Source organism: Solanum lycopersicum, chromosome 3 (assembly GCF_036512215.1).
Source record: "Solanum lycopersicum chromosome 3, SLM_r2.1".
Lineage (NCBI taxonomy): Eukaryota > Viridiplantae > Streptophyta > Magnoliopsida > Solanales > Solanaceae > Solanum > Solanum lycopersicum.
Genome location: NC_090802.1, coordinates 44597258 through 44606571, shown reverse-complemented (window position 1 = coordinate 44606571; position 9314 = coordinate 44597258). Strand labels below are relative to the sequence as shown.

Here is a 9314-nt window from a genome sequence, read left to right as displayed (position 1 = left end):
TCTTGGTCGTGGTTTACTCATTCGACTCGGAGACTTGGAGCTTCGGGGTTTCTCAGATTCAGATTGGGCAAATGATAAAAATGATAGAAAATCTACATCGGGGTTTCTCGTTTTTTTGGGGCTGAACCTGATCTCCTGGTGTACAAAAAAACAACCCAAGGTCTCTTGGTCCTCGACTCAAGCTGAATACCGCGCCCTTGCTCTTCTTGCTGCTTAGACCATGTGGGTCACATATATTCTTTGCGAACTCCGCGCCACTCACATTGTTCCTGCTCTCTATTGTGACAACAAATCAACCATCTACGTGGCCAAGAATTCCGTCCTACACACCAGAATGAAGATGTTGATATCGATTGTCTCTTTGTTCGCGATGAAGTTCAGGCCGACACCATGACTATGCAGTATGTACCCACTGAAGAACAACCGGCTGATATTCTCACCAAGCCTCTCCCGAGCCGACAACACAATTACCTCAGTTCCAAGCTTCCCTTCGCTTCCGCTCAGCTCCGCTTGAGGGGGATAGTAACATATATTATTAAATAAATAGTACTAAATAATATTAGTATTTACTGTGTACTAATCCTAGTCCTATTAGGATTAGTACTCCTTAATCCTAGTCCTATTAGGATTAGTACTCCTTCCTATATCTCCTATATATATCTCCCATGTATTCCCTTATTAGGTTAACACTTCAATACAATCAATATTCCTTCAGTATGAGCTTTGGTTCAAACTATATGTTTGGTATTTTGGTGACAAACCATAACTGTAAGCACCACCACTATTTACACTGTTACACTGTTATAGAACATGATGTATTTGTGAAAATATATATTGGAAATCTAACCTCTTTTTCCTGTTTTCGCAATAGGCAATCATGACATCTCAAAATGAAGTTGCTATACCGGGAAAAATAAAGAGATATTCTGAACCGTGGTAGCATTTCAAGTTGGTGTATGTTGCTGGAGTTCCGTATGGTTAGTGTTAGTATTGCAATTCTCGATATAAAAATGCTGAAAATTGTGGATGACGTCTAAGTGGAATCATTTACATAACTGTCCTAATAAGCCAAGAAGTGAGGGTAATGATGAAGGACACTATTTTTTATCAAGTTGTTTCCCGTAAACAACTTGCACATGCCATTATCTTACACGATTATCTACTCTTCATAGTTGATCATGTGTGATTGTTAGGATCTTTGTTGCGAGTCTCCAACCTATATATAAAATGGTTTTAAGAAATACGATAAAAAATGACATATTAAATTTTTTTGACAATTTGAAATAAAAAAACTGCTAATTTATTGGATAAAGTCACGACTAGAGTTGCAATAATAATTGATATGTGGACTTCAAATAGAAACAAAAAAGGATTCATGGTTATTTCTGGACATTTTATTGATGATTCATGGTGTATTCAAAGTCATATTTTTAGGTTTGTTTATGTTCCCGTTCCACATGATAAAGATGTGCTATGTAGTGCTTTCGTTAATTGTTTATTTGACTGGACTCTTGAACAGAGAATATCAACTACCACAATTGATAATTCTACTACTAACAATGCAACAATGAGAACCTTATTGGATGAGTAACTTAATAAAAGAGATCTGTTAATGGATGACCGAGTGTTTCATGTACGTTGTGCCGCACACATCTTAAATCTGATTGTCCAAGAAGGGTTAAAGGTGATAGGACTCAATATCCCACTTCCAGTCAACACTCTACAAAAGCTTGTGAAATTAAGCTGGAGTTTGAAGATTGGGGAAAAGCTTTAATCCTCTGATTTGCTCTATGGCGTCTACTTTAGTGAAATTTCAAAACTATTGGGATGAAGTTCATTATATGATGGGTATAGCTGCAATCTTTGATCCAAGATATAAGCTGAAGTTGGTATATGGATCGTGATCTCTCAGCCATTATTGTGTATACTGTGTCTTCTGAGTCAACACTTAACACTAGTGGGACGTTGATTAGTCTGCATCGCAGTAGATTGCGTCCTACTACTTTGGAAGCTTTAATGTGTGTTCGCACATGGTTATGGAATGAAATGAGTTGTATGCAATTTATATTGTTATCTTAATAGTTATTCAGTTCTTATAATTCTTATAATTTTCTTTTCAGGTTTCACTTCAACCATAATAAAGTGTCATGTCCAACGTTGATTGATGAAGAGGGAGAGTCGAAGTTGAGTTTCATGCCCAATGTTGATTGATGAAGAGGAAAATGTGGAGTCAAGATAATAATAGGAAAGAAGAATAACTATTTGTAACAATGAAAGAAAAATGACAACTTTCAATCATATTCTGATCATACCATTTACCCTTTGCACCAGACTGTACTGTCGCATTGCATCTTATAAAGGTGAATGAATGTAGTTTTACCAGGCATCATAAGGGGGAAAACAATAGATGAATGAATTATTCAAGAATTCGTCGTAGCTCTCACCATGGGGCAAATAATTGCAGAGGAATATAGTAAAGGCTATAGGGGGTGTAACTTCTCTTGCTTTGGACATTTGGTTGAAACTTTCTGGTGAGACAAATGTTCAGACACAGACAAGCTGCTGAATATTGACATGAAGAAATAACATTCGTGTTTAGTTCTCTTGGTTCCTTTTGTAGCTAAATTTTTAGGATTTTTAGTTTGCTTAATTCATACATCGCTTTTTAGAAATTACTATTATTACAGAATCCTATTATTATGTACATAGAGGCCATCTAGAAATACTTTGACAATAGAATAATAAATAGTCCTCTGGAAGCTCTAATTTGGTGTTTAAAAATGAGTACTCTTGTAGTGAATTTCAAGATGTGCGGCAGTAAAATTTCGATAGATATATCTACGTGTACAATGTCCCAATTGGTGTTGTAAATGGGGCAGGTCATAATGGGGCGGGGCAAAGAAATTTTATTTGAAACATATTAAATGGGACAGGGTTGGGCAGATAAAAATGTTAATAGGTCAAGGCTTTCCCCGCCCTAACTCGCCCTAACGTGCCCCTTTACGTCCCTAAATAGTAAATCTGCCATGATCGACTTTGCTTTCTGTTGATCTTGTTTTTTTGACATCTATTATAATTTCTAATCATGATCTAGTGGGGTCTGTTCAACACAACTGTTAGGGTTTTGCACTGATTTTCTTACCTTATTTGAAATTTATTTTTTAAATGTTTTTACTTTTTCTGAAAGAAAAATATAATATTCTTCCATATTAGAGTTATCTTTTCCTTAGGAAGAAAAGTTGGAACTTTTTAAATTGAAGACCCCTCTTCTCACACAAGACTACAATAACATCCACAATATACTCGTTTAGACACTTTTGTTTATGGGGAGATTTATTCTCTCTACAATTTTAATGTTTTTCGTTATATTAGTTTTGATATAATAATATTTTAATTTTTAGTATTAGTTTTTCTCATCTAATTTTCAATCATATGATTTGAAAATTATAAGCTTCCGCATGACGCCCTAATCAACCCTTCATAACCCAACAAGTGGTATCAGAACACACGGTCCAATGATTATATAGTTCAATGATCCAATGGTTCAACAAGATTGTAGAAAGGTTCAAGCAGTTTCAAATCAATTTATTAAAAATTTTGATGATAATGAAGGTTTTGTCAAGATAAATGTGGAGAAGAAGTTTCAACCATATTTTCAACATTCATGTTGCTACATTTTTTATTAATAAAAACAAAATATTTTAAAATCATTTTTAACCTATATATTTTAAACCTTATTTTTAATCATAACAAACAACAATAATGAAGATTTTGTGATGAACAATATTTATCAAGCATAGAAGAAGGTGGGTCAAATTTTGTCAACAAAAATCCAGCCAAAAGGGGAGATTTGTTGGGTTTTGCCCTGATTTATTACCTTATTTGAAGTTTATTTTTTTCTAAAATAAAAGAAAAAATATTACCATAGATTTTTTTATTTTTTCTGAAAGGAAAGTATAAATATTCTTCCATATTTGACTTATTCTTTCCTTGGATAAAAGTTTGGAACTCTACAAACTGAAGGCCCCTATTCTCACACAAGACAACCATAACATCCACAATATAATCGTTTAGAGACTTTTGATATGAGGATATTTATTCTCTCTACAGTTTTAATGTTTTTTTATATTAGTTTTGATATAATCCTATTTTGAATTTTAGTATTAGTTTTTGTAATTTAATTTATCAACCATATGATTTGCAAATTATAACCTTCCACATGACGCCCTAATCACCCCTTCATAACCCAAAAAAATAATATCTGAGAAAGACACCTATTTCCGGCTAAAAGGATTTGGTTATTGTCTCGTTCTCTTCCACCAACCTTTGGAGAAGTCTGGTAAATTGTTATATGTTGCTTTCAATTAGTATTTATTTTTCTGAGTCCATTTTTATTATGCAGTTTGTGTCTTCTTGAAGTTTCAACCAAAAATTGGGGAAGTACAAAGTTTTGTTCCATTGGTCAAAGATTTGCATTTGACCTTTATTACATCAGGGGTTGTTTCCTCTCTACTAAGAAATTCTGAATTCTGAATTGATCTCTTTCAAAGAAATATTTTTTGGGGATAAATGTTGCTACTACTTCACTAATAGAATTACCATTAAGAGAATGAGTGTTGCTACTACTTATCGTTCATCTTTTGATAAAATGATTATGATTCAAACACATGAATTGCAAAGTTATCTCAATATCTAGAATTATTGAAGAAATTTACTTTAGCTACTGCATTTGCTAATACAGATGAAACATGTCTTATCACCTTTTCAAATAAATGAGTGACTGATTTAGGTGTCATAAATCATATGACTAGTCATTTTGATATTCTTTCTATCTTTCAATCACACAAAGATCTCTGTAATCACTATAATTGATAGGTTTACTTGTACTAGTGTTGGACTTGGGTCTCTACTTATGTCAAACTCATCTAATACTCTGTCATTTGTATCCCTAGCCTAATTTTTGACATTAGGTGCCAATTGCACTTCTTGAGTTTGGGGCGCGTGACAAACTTGGTATCAAAGCAATGTCGTATTCTAGGTAGTCAATAAGCTATGTCAAGTGCAATCTTGTTTATAGTTTATAAATGTGTTGTGGACCATATTTTATACGCATGAAGCTATATTCATTATTTAAAAAAGTTAACCTTTCTTTCGCTTATATCGTGCTATAGAGCTGAGTCATAAGGATCGAGCTCTTTGGTATACAAATGTTACTGAAATTGCATTAAAGTTGCACTTAGTGAAGGCAAAATGAGTACATATTTTGATAACCCGCTCAACAAAATCATATTTAATGAGTTGGGTAAGTGAATTTTTTCATGAGTTAAATATGGGTTCATACCCATATTCAATCCGTAAATATATAGGAAAATATGGATAAAATATGGATTGTCTATATGAATTACGCTTCTAACATTTATGTACTTAAAATTCATAATATTACCAAATATACTGTAACTTCTCTTCCGTTTATATTATTCTATAAAACTAATTATTTTTTCTATAATTGAAATGTAAAGTCTTTGGTCGTCCAAAAATATCTATTTTAAATGTACATTTATTTTGTTGATTATAATTATATATTTTTATTTGTTTAATTTTATATTGGATGATAAATAATAGTTTAAAAATAAGCAAAACATGTACTAGTATTAACATTTCTTAAAGTGCATTAAGCATGTCGTTAGGACTCCACAACATGCTATTCTTATGATGAAGAGGTTTATATAAAAATATATGGTCCATTCAAAGGCCAAAAGGGTTCAGGACAGAGGGTCAGATAAGTAATAGGGTCATATGTTTTACTACGTTCGGGGGAACATTTAGTTCTGGAAGTCGGAAGAATCACATTTATGTATCGACAGGTATATTGACCTTTTTTCTCGCTCTATTTATTCCTTGTTTGATTTGGACTCTATATTGTCGTATATTACTTTATTTATTGTTGGAGAGGTTTCTATAGTACCGCAATCATTGCAATGAACTTTTGTTGTATCTACTCTAGTTGAGGACTCAATTATGGCCAAGAGGGTTTACCAAGGTTGTATAGTAGAAATTGTTGGTCGGCAGACCCCTATAGACTTGATAGAACTAGAGATGCTATACTCTGATTTTATTATGAGCATGGATTGATTGATATATTTTTACTCCAATATCAACTATCACGGTGGTTGTTCCCATTTTGTTTCACCCCTATTTTAAATTATTATAATTTTATATAACAAGGGTCAAAATATTTTTTAAAAAAAGGAAAGAAAAAAATTAAGAACAAGTCAAAAGATGAATTTCAACTCATTAATTATTAATCTAATTTGTGTCATTGTTGCTCAATAAAAATAACTAAAGCAGCCATTGCCTATTTCTTTAGAGTAAGAATTTGTGGGATAAATATGATGTGCTAGTCCCTTGTTATGGATGAGTACCATCTTTGAACTTTCCCTTTTTAATATAGAATGCATTCTTTAAATCAAACTTTAACCAATGATACTACTTAATCAATTCAAAATTTTTCCTACTTAAAGAAATTTTACAATCTTATTTTGTCCTAGTGGTATTTATTTTTGTTTTAAAAAGCCGAGTTTTACTTACAAATTGAAAAACTAATAATCATAAAATAAACTGAAATAACATATAATTATAGAATTTAAAGAGAGCTTACTGCTTCTATATCAAATTAAAACTTTCAGCGTAGCACAAATAAATAATTTCAACATAAACAAATTTAAAATCACTAACAAATCATAAACTAAAAAGAGTAAAAATTGTCCTTGAACAATATGACATGGAATAAAAATGTCTTCCATTAATAGTTTGATCTAAAAATGCTCCTATAATCAATAGTTTGGTCAAAAGCTACTTGTTCCTAATAACTTGGTCCAAATATGTCCAATTAATGAGTCAAAATAATAATAATTTATTTCTAATAAATATATGTTTTTTCTTTTTAATCATAATTTATTCCTAATAAAAATATTATTTTAAAAAAGATCATTCTTGTTTATTTTATTTTTTATAATCACTTTAATTAATAAATAAATAGGAAATATTTTATTTCTTAATATTTTTCGAATTGAATTCGGACAAGTGTTTGCTAATAAAAAGAGTTGTCATTAGAAATTAATTGTGTTAAAAATAAAAAGGAATATGTATATTTGAAAAGGGATATTTTTGACTGATTGAGTAACAATAAAAATATTTTTGGATCAAAATATTGACTCTAAGAATACTTTTAAACTAAACTATTAAATATTGAAATTTTTGTTCGTGAATTTCGCATAATATAAGAATATTTTATACCCAACTCTGAATCATAAGAATTTCAACAAATATACTTGGATGCTTGCACTGCAATTGCTAACCAATTAGTTGCACGAATGAAATAATTTGTGAAATTATCCCTCGCAAGATTATTTTTATTATATAATTATTGTTACTATAATGTCTTCAACAAAACCATGACACACATACCTATCCTTGTAATGTTGGTACATAGGTAAAGTTAATTGTTATATTTAGCTTTGTAATCACTCCAAAGTTGATCAAGTGTCTTTCCTAGTAAGTAAACAAAGAACTGATTAGTATAATCATTTCTCATTTTTAATAAAGATGTGCCACAAATTCATTTCTTAAACTGTTGCAATAACTAAGAAATTGAGCAGTAACATCATAGCTTGGTTCCAACGATCAACCTGACCTGGTTTCACCCAATGGCTTGGTCCAAAGCAAGCTTTCAGTTTCACATAATTAGCAATCCCTTCAATTATTCCTCCAGGAGCCTTACCATTCCCATTTCACTACCAAATGTGAGCACTTTCGTGGTATTACACACTTGTGATCTCTCTCTTTACATCCCCAAAGTAACCTAGGATAAACCTGAAAACACAAATGTTATGTCCAAATTTTGAATAGTACAACAATTAGTATTTTTATTGATGATTGGATGCAATAACAAAAAATAATAATGAAACTTATATTGCAAAAAAAGAAGTTATTTTATAATTGTACTTTTGAATTAAAATGAACTTTTTTCTAACGAAATTAGAGCATAGGTGGTCATGATTTAAAATAAAATAGACAAGTCATATCATTTAGCAAAAAAGAAGATATGGGAATTAAACTTGATTGATCTACAAAGAGAGGTGAATCCAGGAATATTACGTTTTCAACTATTTATACTTAAAAACAAAAACAGTGAAAAAAGGCTTCAGCAAAATTCAAATCCTGGTCACATGGATGGTTCCTCTAGCTTTTGCCAATATCTCTCATATGCTTTCCTTGGATGTAGGATTAATTATATTCTAGTTTTTGTCAAATTTTCAAGATACTTAATTATTTACGTGAAGTTAACAGGTGTACATACACCCTCACTTACCAAAGCGGGGTGCACCTCTACCTACAAACTTAATAAACATACATGGACATCATACAACTAGCTTTGTGCACATCTTTTGTGCTGAGCCATAACTAATTAGGAGTATTTATATATAATATATAAAGTAAGATTTATATTTTTGTAAAGGTGCATGTATATATCGATGAATTAATTTTTTATATGTATATTTGAGACATAGGCTTATTTCTGTGTACCTTGCACTAACATGAATCTCATTGTTGATAGCGAAAGCTACGCCACTCATGTCATCGATGAACAAGCTTACTTTTGGTACATTTTTACTGTCAGCTGGACAATTCTGTTGTTGGAAGGTATTTCATATGTAGGAAGTGACAACTATCAGTGTTTGCTGACCATATTGAGCTCCGATATCTCAGTTGAAACGGGCACCTACAGTTGCTACCGTGTTCGTCACTGAATAATCCACATCATGGATTTTCTTGATCATTATTGATTTACTAATAGTTTTTCCATATACTTCAACACAAACATAACTCAAAAAAGGAATGAGATTAATTAAGACCTTGTTTGGATAAGAGTTTCTAAATCAAATAACATTAAATGATTTTTAACTTTGAAAAGACTTAGGAGACTTTAAAAAAAAGATTTGATCAACTTTTAAGCCAATTCAAATAAAATCTAAATTAGAATCATGCATCTAAAAATATATTTGACTATCCTTTTTTAAAAACTTCATAACTAAATTTAAAGTGTGAGTTTATATTTAAACTATCACTTGAAAATATATCTAAATGGTGTGTGTAAAATACCACTTGGATAATGGGGGATGATTTAGGAAAGAGGGGGGGGGGGGGGGGGGATGAAGCTAGTAAGATTTTTTTAACAAAAGCATTATAAAAGAAATTTTGACTTTTTTATTAAAAAAAAAAAGAAATCGGGTCTTTTTGTGGGCGGTACGATG

General features: G+C 31.3%; 1 pseudogene; it reads right to left on the bottom strand.

Annotated features, from left to right (window-relative positions):
• Positions 1-7498: 7498 nt before the first annotated feature.
• LOC101268355 (uncharacterized) lies at positions 7499-8840 on the bottom strand (annotated as a pseudogene).
• Between the last annotated feature and the right edge of the window lie 474 nt (positions 8841-9314).